Source organism: Mandrillus leucophaeus, unplaced genomic scaffold (genome assembly GCF_000951045.1).
Source record: "Mandrillus leucophaeus isolate KB7577 unplaced genomic scaffold, Mleu.le_1.0 Scaffold175, whole genome shotgun sequence".
Taxonomy (NCBI): Eukaryota; Metazoa; Chordata; class Mammalia; order Primates; family Cercopithecidae; genus Mandrillus; species Mandrillus leucophaeus.
In genome coordinates this window covers 2,454,607-2,466,708 of record NW_012101754.1, presented here as the reverse complement: position 1 = coordinate 2,466,708, position 12,102 = coordinate 2,454,607, and positions in this window count along the sequence as shown.

Sequence of the window (12,102 nt, the reverse complement as noted above, 5' to 3'; positions counted from 1 at the left end):
CCTAGGTATTGAGGGTTGTTACTTTATTGCCTGATCTATGAAAATTCAAATTTGAGTATCCTGAATGTTATAAAGTCTTGGGGATTTCCAAAATGTGTTCTGCGTGAAGCTATTGATGAATGTTAAAAATATCCATTTTCCATGTGTATAGAATGAGGATACTTAAAACATAAACAGATTAATTTGGATGCACTACAAGTCCCCTTTCTCTCAACATAGTACTGCCTGTTCCCACTTCTTGATAGATGGGATTTCTCACAAATAAGTCATGATTTAAATGTTAGCTACCTGGAATACCAATAGGAACCAGTTAAAAAGCATTTTTACTACTGAAAAAGATGAAGAATTGACAACACTCATAAAGAGACTTTCATCTTCAGGAAATAATTGTCCTGCTTTGAATAGTGCAGGTTGTTGTGGTTTGGCCTCAGTGTTTATGTCCCACTTCGATTAATGCATTGTATTAGGAGAAGGCTAGCTTTGTGGAATCTTTGCTAATAAATTATGTGTTAAGATAAGTAAAATAAATAAAATTGTTGGGACAGACCTATTTGTCCCTAGATGGCATACTGATACCAAAGCTAAGACTCTATTGATATTTTTTAAAGGTCTGTTAACTGTAAAATATAGTTTATGGCCTCCTTCACTTTCAAAGTCAGAAAATAATGCAGAAATGGGAAGTTATTGTAGAAAATTCTGTTTAATATCTTATATAAATCAAAAGTTTCAGAATCTCAAAACCATACAAAGCCCTCTTATTTTGCATAAATTGTCCCATATAGAAACTAATATGAATTTCATATATAATTGATAGGAGAGTGACATTTAGAATAATATAAAATGTCAACAGGGACATCTTGAATAAACACATCACAAAAGCCTGTGTTTATAACAATAAAAGACAAAAAGATTTGGAGGGAATAAAGGAATCTCAGAGGTTGAAAGAACTTTAAAGTTTAACTAGTTCAGCCACCCCACTCTCATACACTTTATATTATCACCTCCAGAAACCTGAGCCTGGGTGCTTGTACAGTATCCCCTAGGAGTTCACAGACTCTGTGTCCACCCAAACATTATCCCTGGGACTTACTGGTAAAGAACAAGAAAATGAGGCCAAGATCAGGAAGAACTTTGAAAGCAACTGTTTTCCCCCTCTCCCACAACAAGCAATGCTTCTGTCTCCCTCTGAACCTCTCAGCACTTTGCCTCCTAACCCTTGGAGAATGTGGGCGCTTGAGGAAGCACCATTGGGTGAACCAAGAACCATGGACAGGAAAATTCATGTGCAATGAAAGCAAGGCCAGGAAAAGTGTGAAGGTCTGTGGGACAGTGCAAAGCTCTGATGGAGGTGGCAAGTGTCCTGGTATTGGTCTGAAGCTGAGAAAAAGCCATATGATCCAAGACTATCCTTTCATGTTTAAATTGTGGTTGAAAAAATAAGTAACATAAAAGTTGCAATCTTAACCATTTTTAAGTGCATAGTATTAACCATATTCACATAGTTGTGCAACCGATCTCTAGAACTTTCCATCCTGCAAAACCAAAACTCTGTGCCCACTGAACAACAACTCCCCATTTTCCCCTCCCATAGCCCCTGGGGACCACTTTTCTACTTTCTGTTTCTAAGAGTCTGACTACTCTAGATATCTCCTGTAAGTGGAATTAGGCAGTATTTGTCTTTTTGTGACTGGCTTTTTTCATTTAGCAGAATATTTTCAAGGTTCATCCATGCCATAGCACATGACGGGACTTCCTTCCGTTTCAAGGCTCCATAATATTCCATATATACAACACATCTTGTCAGCCATCCATCTGTCCATGTTTATTTAAGTTGTTCCCGCCTCTTGGCTATTGTGAACAATTGTGCAATGAAACATAAATGTGCAAATAACTCTTTGAGATACTGTTTTCTGTCCTTTTGGATATATACCCACAAGTGGGAATGCTGGATCATATGGTAATTCCATTTTTCATTTTTTGAGGACCTCAAGACTTATTATTTAACCATATTGCTACTTATTCTTTTCAATTGCCTGTTCTTCCAATTCTTGCTTCCCAGTAGAGGCTATTAAATCAATCCAGGGACACCTGGGGACAACCTGCCACTGGCTTCTCCTATACAGATTCACACTATTACTGGGACCAAACCAAGCCTTTCTGTACCACCTTTCACACATTGCTCCAAAGATGAAACACTGTCCAATCATTCTTTACTTACTACATTTGGACAGGAAATACATGTTGATTCCTTTTAGTAATTATTTCCCATTTTAGTTTCAAGATATCATTCAAGAAAGGCTCCCAACTACACAAATGCTATTTTTATTTCAAAGGAATGATCTTCCTTTCTTTATTTGAGAAAAAATTTAGATGTTTTTAGGGGTAAAAAGTATTATTTTGAGAGACTTGATATGAAACATGTAAATATGTTTGTGTATATTAACTTATGAACATAATTTATAAACTAGATAATGCCCATCAAATAGCTAAGATGGTTATCTTCTGCAAATTAAATTAGTAAAATAAACATGTCAAGGAAAAGATAATTTGTTGCAAAAGTCTTCAGAAAGACAATGTTTTTAGGTAAAATCCTCAAAAAGCAAAGCCTGTGATATGGTTTGGCTGTGTCCCCACCCAAATCTCATCTTGAATTGTAGCTTCCACAGTTGCCATGTGTTGTGAGAGGGACCTGGTGGGAGGTAACTGAATCATGGGGATAGGTCTTTCCCATGCTGTTCTCATGATAGTGAATAAGTCTCACAAGATCTGATGGTTTTAAAAAGAGAAGTTCCCCTGCACAAGCTCTTTCTTGCCTGCCACCATGTAAGACATCCCTTGCTCTTCCACCATGATTGTGAGGCCTCCCCAGTCATGTGGAACTGTGAGTCAATTAAACCTCTTTCCTTTATAAATTACTCAGTCTCAGGTTTGTCTTTATTAGCAGCAGGAGAACAGACTAGCCGAGAAAAAACTTAACTAATTATCCAGAAAATGTTCAGTGGGATTATTATTCTGAAAAAATAATGTGTAAACATCAAGGCAATGTTCAGCAGAGGTCAAATAAAGGCAAGTACAAATCAAAGAAATTCCTGTCTCTTTATCAAGTATTCAGAAGAAAGCAAGACTGAATTGGGGACAGAAATGCTGTTCTCTCTAAAACTCACTAGAGTTGTGAAACCTGGAAGGCAGGGAGAGCTCTCTGGATTTTACATAGCCTGGAAAAAAACAAAAGATGTTAAGATTATCTTTCTCCTTTCGTTCTTTTTAGCAAGCAAAATTCTGAGTACCCTTAAGGTACCCTGAGGCTGCAAAGGAGGTATGTGAATGGAGACTACCAGAAATAAATTTTCCCCATTGTAATTAATAATTATTTGGCATTTTGGTTCAAATATCACTGTCTTGTGAGTTGATTTAAGGAACCAGTCATTGGAAAGTTGATAAACTCCAACCACTCTGCACCAGCAAACCAGAAGCTAAGACATAAGGAGGCCCTATCCTGGTTCCTGCTTAGCTATGCAATCCATCTACAACCTCCTGAGTGATAGAAACCCAAAAAGTGACCAACTTCTTGGAATAAAAAGAAATTCTTACAGCAATAATAATAATAATAATCAAAGAATTATTCTACCACACATGCAGCAAAAATTCAAAATGTTCTCTTCAGTAATTATCCAATGTTAAGAAAACCCTCAAAGAAACAGATGGAACAAATTGTAGTTAAATTTTTAAACATTTATTGGGGCTGCAGCAACCTTGCGGACAGTCCAAAATTCCAGAGCAGTATTCCTCAAGATGTAGTGGAGATTTTTGGAGTTTCGACCACATTTGAGAAGCTCTGCTCTTCCTTTTCAGCACTCAGTAACAGAGAAGGGCGTTCTGATTAATAACTTCCAAATCAATAAGATTTTCTGTTTATGAAAATGAGATATGCCACAGGAAAATCAAGCCCATATGTGAGTAAATTGTGAGGCCTTATGATGCTTGATGGGAATTGACACCCATTTATTTTTCAAAATATACATTTTACCAGAACTCAGATTTTGTTTGTTTGTTTTTTGAGACAGAGTATCACTCTGTCACTCAGGTTGGAGTGCAGTGGCACGATCTCAGCTCACTGCAACCTCTGCCTCCCGGCCTCAAGAAACTCTCCTGCTTCAGCTTCCTGAGTAGCTGGGACTACAGACATGTGCCACCACACCCGGCTAATTTTTGTATTTTTAGTAGAGACAAGGCTCAGATGTTTTTAAACAAGGCTTTCCCATATAATATCATCAGCTTCACTCATTCCATAATTAAGTTCAATCAATATGTCCCAAATACCAAAGGAATTGTCAATAGTGACAATATTTAGTTCAATCGATGTATAAAAACTAAAAAGTTTGTTCTTTATTGCATTTAGTTACATATGATATTCCTCTTTACTCCTCTAATGTCTCTTCTTAGAACCCTGGGAATTAAGTTTTCTTGCGGTAGTTTGTACATATCAACATATTTTAAAGGCAAGTTTACTGGAAGACCACATAGTGTGAAGATTAAACTATCAGCTCATAATAAGAGTGAGAAGTTTCCATCCCTGGCCCCTCTTTCCTGTCAATTGGCTGGTTGAAATCAGGCTTCGTGAAAGAGATTATCTTTGAAGACGAGAAAAGGGTAGTTTGAGAAGAAGAAATAGAATATTCCTCAAGATATGCAATAGCAACCCCCACTTCTATCAAGTAAGGGGAATTGACTAAAATAAATTCTAAGTACAGTCATACCTACAATATTTAGTGACTATTTGAGCATAAAACAAAATACAATGGTAAGGATCAAAGACAGACAGCAGCCAGCAATAAACTACATGGTAAGGTTTGAGATGGTGCTTACTAGTATGACTTAATACCACATTTTTCTCGAAATAAAACTTCCACATTAATTGCAAATTCTGCCTGACTAACTCATTGACAGAAATAAATTCACATATGAATGTCAACCAATAAAAGGACAAAAGGAAAGTAACACTAAAAACAAACATTTGATAGTTCTTCAAAATAAAAGTACCTAAGTTAAAGCAGAGTAAGCATTTTTTACCAACATTTTCATGAGATGAAAATAGGTGTAAAAACCTTAAAAATAATCTGCTGGAAGATAACAGATAGCTAATAAGATGGGAAATAGAGATCCAAGGAGGTTAAACAAATGGCAGAGGCCATTTTTCCCAAAGGATTGTTCTTGGAATACTAGAAGAGATAATAGAGAGAATTAGCTGCACAGCTGACAATGTTTTAAGCATAGAAGACAGTGATTGGAGTCTGGTACAGAACTTTTTAAAAATCATCAAGGAGACAGGCCAACATAAATGAAACCCAGTATGGGGAAAAAAAAAAAGGCAATGGAATCAGATCCATGGTGGTTCCAGATACTAGAAAGTCTATATTTTTAAGGAAGTCTGCTTACTGTGTTCAAGAGTATCACAAACAAAATTCTCGTCATAGAACTAGATAACTTAAAAAACTGAAAATAAAAGGTACAATAATTGAAATTAGAAACATATAGATCAGCTTAGCAGCAGAATAAACACAGTTGAATGAAGAGAGAATTGGTGAACTGGTATAGACCAGAAGAATAGGTTCAAAATAAAGGATGGAAAAAATATTATAGATGATATACAAGAAAGAGTGAGCAACTCAGAAGGCACAGTGAGAAAGCCTAAAGTATGGGCAATTTGTGTCTGAGAAAAAAAAAAGAAGTAATGTTTGCTAAGATGGTGACTGACAGCTTGCCAAAATTGAGACAAGATGTTTAGTGATATATTTAAAATCATTATGAAGCTCAGGCAAGATAAATAAAAAAAGTATATGTAAGTACATTGTATTAAATGCTGAAAACCAAAGACAAAGAGAAAATATTAAATCAGAAAGAAGGGAGAAAAAGGATAAGTTACTTTCAAAGTAACAACAATAAGCGTTATAGATAATCACTCAATAGACACAATGGAATTCAGAATAAAATGTAGTTATAACTTCAAAGTGCTGAAGGTAAATCACTCCTAAAATATAATTTCATACTTAGTTAAAATATCCTGCAAGAATGGAGATAGCAAATCATAACTGAAAAAACAATTGCTGCTAGAAGCCCCTCCCTAAAGAAAATGCTAAGTGTTGCCTTCAGGAAGAAAAAACTAGACAGTTGTTCAGAAATGAAAAAAAAAAAAAAATGGGGAGCAACAAAATAAGAAGTATTTGGATAAATGTAATGAATATTAACTTGCAAATGAAAATAATGGTTCTTTTTCTTAATTTAAGCTAGAGAGACATAAAATTCACAGCTTCAATGACATGTGTCCATAAGGGTTCTTACATTATCTGAGAATGAGACAAAAATACAAAAACAATGGCTTGAAAACTAAAGGAGGTATGGTGTAATGTCTAATGCCACCGCTAAAATAATAATAGCAACACTGTTTAAAACTCCCAATCTAACACATAAGACAAATGCAGTAATAGAAAATAATAAATTAAAAACAAGGCAAGAAAGAAAAAGGGAATATAAAATATGTATTCAAATAAAAAGTATTTGGTAAAACTAAAGATTTAAACCCAAATATAGAATACATCATATTAAATGTAAGTGAAAGGAGTTTTCAGAATAAATAAACTCTGCATTGCTATTTAAAAAAAAACACATCTTAAATTTAAAGAAAAAGAAAGATTACAAATGAAAGGATACAAAAAGATATGCCACACAAGCATGACAAGGAGAAATCTGCTGTAGTCATTGATATGGTTTAGCCCTGTGTCTCCACCCAAATCTCACTTTGAATTATAATAATCACCATGTGTCAAGGGCGGTGCCAGGTGGAGATTACTGAATCATGCAGTCAGTTTCCCCCATAATATTCTCGTAATAGTGAATAAGTCTCATGAGATCTGATGGTTTTATAAGTGGGAGTTCCTCTGTACATGCTCTCTTGTCTTCCGCCATGTAAGACGTCCCTTGCTCTTATGCCATGATTGTGAGACCCCCCCAGCCATGTGGAACTGTGAGTCCATTAAACCTCTTTCCTTTATAAATTACCCAGTCTCAGACATATCTTTATTAGCAGCAGGAGAACAGACTAGTACAGTCATATTTTTCAAAACCGATAAAATTTACTTTAAGACAAAAAGCATCACCAGAGACAGATTGGCAGGCATTCCTGGTGTCACTCAACATGTCCAATTTCCCTCTTTTTCTGAGGACACCACTCTAACGGCTACATTATAACTTAACCACCACTTTAAAGACCTTATCTCCAAACATTATTACATTCTGAGGTCCCCGGGATTAAGCCTTCCGATTCATGAATTTTGTGGGGACACAATCAATCTCTAATGCATAATTATAGTAACTCATAAAAATTGCTGATCTGATTAGCTTGAAAATCACAGCAGATAAGTAACAGTCAGTTTTTACTATTTTATATTATATGACAAAAGGCCCCACGCTCCCTGTTGTTTATAGCACAACCTCGTGTTTCTGTGGCTTCCATGGCTCTGCTCCACGTGTCTTCTCATTGTAGGAATAGATGAGGGAAGAGCTTTTAGCAGGGATTTGCCATTCCCATGCAAACGGGAAAGAGTGGGGAAAATGTGGTGCAAACACACAGTGATTTTAGGAGTTTCTGCTTGGAGGTAGCATAACTATCACTATCACTATTGCTTACTTGGCCAAAGCAATCCCATGGCTCAACACTAACGCTTAACAATTGGCTATTCTGGGCAGGTGTGGTGGCCCATGCCTGTAATCCCACAACATTAGGAAGCTGTGATGGAAGGATTGCTCGAGCCCAGGAGTTTGAGACCACTCTGGGCAACATAGTGAGACTCCCTCCAGCCCACTTCCAACCCCATCCCACCCACCCCCATCTTTACAAAAAATTTAAAAGTTAGCCAGGCATGGTAGTGCATGCCTGTGGTCCCAACTAGTAGAGAGGGTGAGGTGGGAGAAAAACTTGAGCCTGGGCAATGGAGGCTACAGTGAACTGTGATCACACCACTGCACTCCGATCTGGGTGACAGAGGACGACTCTGTCCCCCCACCCTGCACAAAAAGATTTAAAAAAAAAATTGGCTATTCCTTCAACTGGGAAGCGCTGCAAGCCAATTTCAACAGCTGTGACTATAGAATCCCTTTACAGAGAAGTAGGAAGCAATTAACTGAGAGCAGTAATACAATCAGCCACCGCAAGGTCATGGATTTACAGGAATTTGCTATTCACTCACGTTATAAAAGCAAAGACAAAAATGTGAGTAACAAAATGTTTGTCATGCTTGCAAGGGACAACAGGAGCTGTTAGCAAAATACATCGATTAATTTTCTACTTTAAGATTACGTGTTTCTAGTGAACCAGAAAGCATGCAAAAGTTGCTGTCTACGAAGAGGATTTGCTTGGAGGTTTATCTAGGACTGATTAACCAAAAAGTATTTAATTATAGGTTCAGAGAACTTAATGTTTTCAGATACTTAGAAAATGATTGATTGATAACAACAACAAAATGAGTGAGACATAGGACAATTAACAGAGCCAACCCTTGCTAAAATGATGAAGGTGAACTAGCCATCCACCTACACACCTCCTAGCCCTATCCCCCAACCTCTCCTCCCATCTCTACTCCCTGTCTTATTCTCTCCTGAATTCTGCTCAAGTTCAGTGTCATTTTCTGCCTTCTCTAGACCTGGGCACAGACTGCTCCCTGATCTCTTCTTATCAAATGTGTCAGGTTGACTTTTGGTTTTGTTTTTGTTTATATTGAAGTATTGGTACTTGTGACCCTTCCTAGTCTCTGATCTTCCATACTTCCAAGGTAACAACTATCCTAACTTCTAACACCATAGATTCACTTTCCTGTTTTTGTATGTGTTCCTTAGTTTCTGGTTTCTTTCACTCCACATTAGATTTGTGGTAGTAGATTACTCATCCAGCTGATATATAGAAGTCCATCGTGTGAATATACTATAATATATTTACCTATTCTACCTTTCATGGACATTTGGATAGTTTCCAGTTTGGCGCTATTATGAATGGAGTCACTGTGAACATTCTAGTTCATGTCTCTTGGGGAACCTCATTTATAGATTTCTTTAGATTGAAACCTAGGACTGAAATGACTGGGTTAAAGGGCATATGGACATTTAGCTATAATCATTTTCCAAAGTGGTGGGACCATGCTACCGACGTTTAATAAGGATTTGCATTCATTCATAAAAACCTGAATAGTCTGCACAGTATTTTCAAAAGAAGCAGATCGAGAACTCAGTTCTGATTCCAAGCCTAGTACGTTTTCCATCCAGTGGATTCCAGGTTCTTCTATCCTACTTTCTTCTCCTCAATACTGTGCTGTCTTTTTCCTCTAAAGACTCAAGAATGAATAGCTAGTCATTCACGGGGCATTCTCCCCAGGGTACTTTTTGTCTTAAAGAGGGTCAGTGGTAACTCCAAAGAGCTCTAATTGTGGGACTTTCAGGTTCTATAAAAGATCAATCTGTAGGAAGGAACTAGAGAGGAGAGAGACGGAGATAACTTCAGTCACAGGAAAGTACTTAACACAATCACTCAGATCCCAGAGGGTCACTGACCTGAATAGAGCCATTTCTGATGAAACACAATAGAAGATAGGAAGCTCATCTTTTATCACGTGAACTTCAGGGCAAACATGCTAGAAAGCTATTAAACCCTGGCCTCCTCAAATTGATACACAGGAACCAAAGGGAAGTCTCAGATGTCAAATTAAACCACAATTCCCATGTCTGAACCCAGGGGGCCAGAAGCAGGAATCGGCTCCTGGTTTCTTGAGGGTGGCCTGCATGTGAGCCCATGATGTGACAAAATGTAGCAGAAAAGACTGAGAAGGATGACAATGAACATGAAGCTCCAGCCTCCTGACTTACCCCTCTCAGGTGGGCATCTGTTCCCAATTCCGTATTACAATTAAAGAGAATTATTTTTATACATTTAGATACTTTCAGTGTCTGGATTTGAATATAGCTGAACTTAAGGGTACTAATTAATTGTGAATCATTCCAATACTTGAATATAAAACCTCTTGAGCCTAATGTGCAAATTTATGTAAAAACATTGTGAAAATTAGAAATGCACTGGCACTTTTTTTTAAGCAGAACTGTAGCACTCTGTCTAGTCGAACAGACTGCTCATTTGCAAGTTGTCTATATGCAAAGCATTCTGCCCCTGGGAGCCTAAAATCTCCTTAGCAAGTCATCTGAAATTTGAGAAGAGCTTTGTTCGGAACCTGCTTTCTGCTCTCTTCACTTTTCTTCCCTGTTTCCAGCACTGTGGGCAAAAAGCCTAAGGATGGATTACACCTGGCCAACCCAGCAACAGCCATGGCCCAAAACAGGAGGCCTGCCCTGGGAAACCCATTTGAGTTCAAAGGAGGGTGTCTAAATATGCTTGTCTTGAGCCCTGTGCATTGGACCTTGCACTGCAGCCTTCCAACTTTAAAAGAAATTTCAGAATCCTCAGAGCCTCTGCAGGGCTCAAATTTTCTTTTGCAGATCAGACCTGGTGAAGAGGCTATTTGCTGTTCAATCCTAGGCTAGCTTTCTGCCTTTCACCTAGTGTTTGAGGTAAAGAGAAAGCAGAAAAGAGAGACTGTAAACTGATCAACACTGCATGGGCATCTGCCTCACCCAGCTTTGGGAGTCGGGGGAAGAGCCAGCCACAGGTGCTCGAGTGCAGGTGCCCAGGTGTGAGCGACCAGGTGCAGATGCTCAGGTGTGGCAGCAGGGAGTGCACTTGGCCCATCTGCCCTGGGGAGGGCCAGCTCCCGACGGAAATAGGCCAGAGGTCAGTCTCAGGAAATGCTTGGAGCAGCCAGCAGGGTAGGGCCAAGTCATGATACACCTAGGAGTGGGAGGGGAGGCCTCTTTGGGAATTACCTGGTTTATCATTTAGCTGTTGGGGTGGGGAAGAGGTGGGAAAGACAGAAGGCTCTCCTAGGAATTGGCAGGCAGCCAGGACAGAAGTAATGGCAGCCCACTTGTGCTAGAAAGGTATGCAGGACTTGATAGCTCAGAGATTCCCTCCTGGGCTGGGAACCACATCAACAAGTACAAATCGCCGTTGCCCTGGAAGGAAATAGCTCAGGTTTTTCCCAGTAGCTCAATGCCTAGGCACCCCCACCAGTGGTTTGGACATTTCGCTCTATTAGCTCTTCTGCTCAGTGGCCCATTCTGCTAGCCACGGCTCACATTTACTCAAGTTATGAAAAAGGTTAATTTCCCCATACTGAGTTTCTCTGCAAAAGCTGCTTTCAGTTGTGACCAGTAAGTTCTGTTGTCACCAATATGGGTACAACTGTTGTCACCCTGATATCCTGAGGCCATGATACTAAAAGTGTGAGCACAGATCAGTGTCATTGCCATCAACTACAAGCTTGCTAGAAAGAAAACTCGCCCTACACTTCCAGAATCAGAATCTGCATTTTAACGAGGCCCCCCAGGGAATCCTGTTCACACTGAGTTTTGAGAAGCTCTGTTCTAAGATATTACTCCAATCCCCAGCAAGCCAAACCGATCCTTTTCTTCGCATAATCAGAACGCTCGGTTCCAGTACTCCAGATACCAGCCATAGGAAAGCACGTTATTCTCTCATTTCCCTTTAACCTTACCTAAAGCACTCAATTTCCTCAACCCTTAAGTCCTCATCTGTAAAATGGGAGAGATAATCCTGCTTAATTTAAGATGATTAAGTTGAATATTAAACTAGAATTTGTCCTACAAATTGTGCATCATGATTGGAATATTCAATTTTCTTATTACTCTGTGTCCTGACTCAATAACTGGGTTATACACTCCTGAAAACAGGACAATCTCTTCTCTACCTCTTTCTTTATCTTCCCTATGTACTGAAATATAGCATTCTGCCCATAATGAGGTCGACTATTTGACATTTACAAAAATGTCCCTTGGAATCCCCCTGCCAAAAAAAAAGATCGAATTTCAATTTATGACTCCAAGCACAAAGAGATCCTGTCACTTTGACCTAATTCTCTGAGGTTCATCCCTCTAAATAATTGTATTGTCTCCATCTATAAAGCACTCTGTTACTATGACAACGCACAC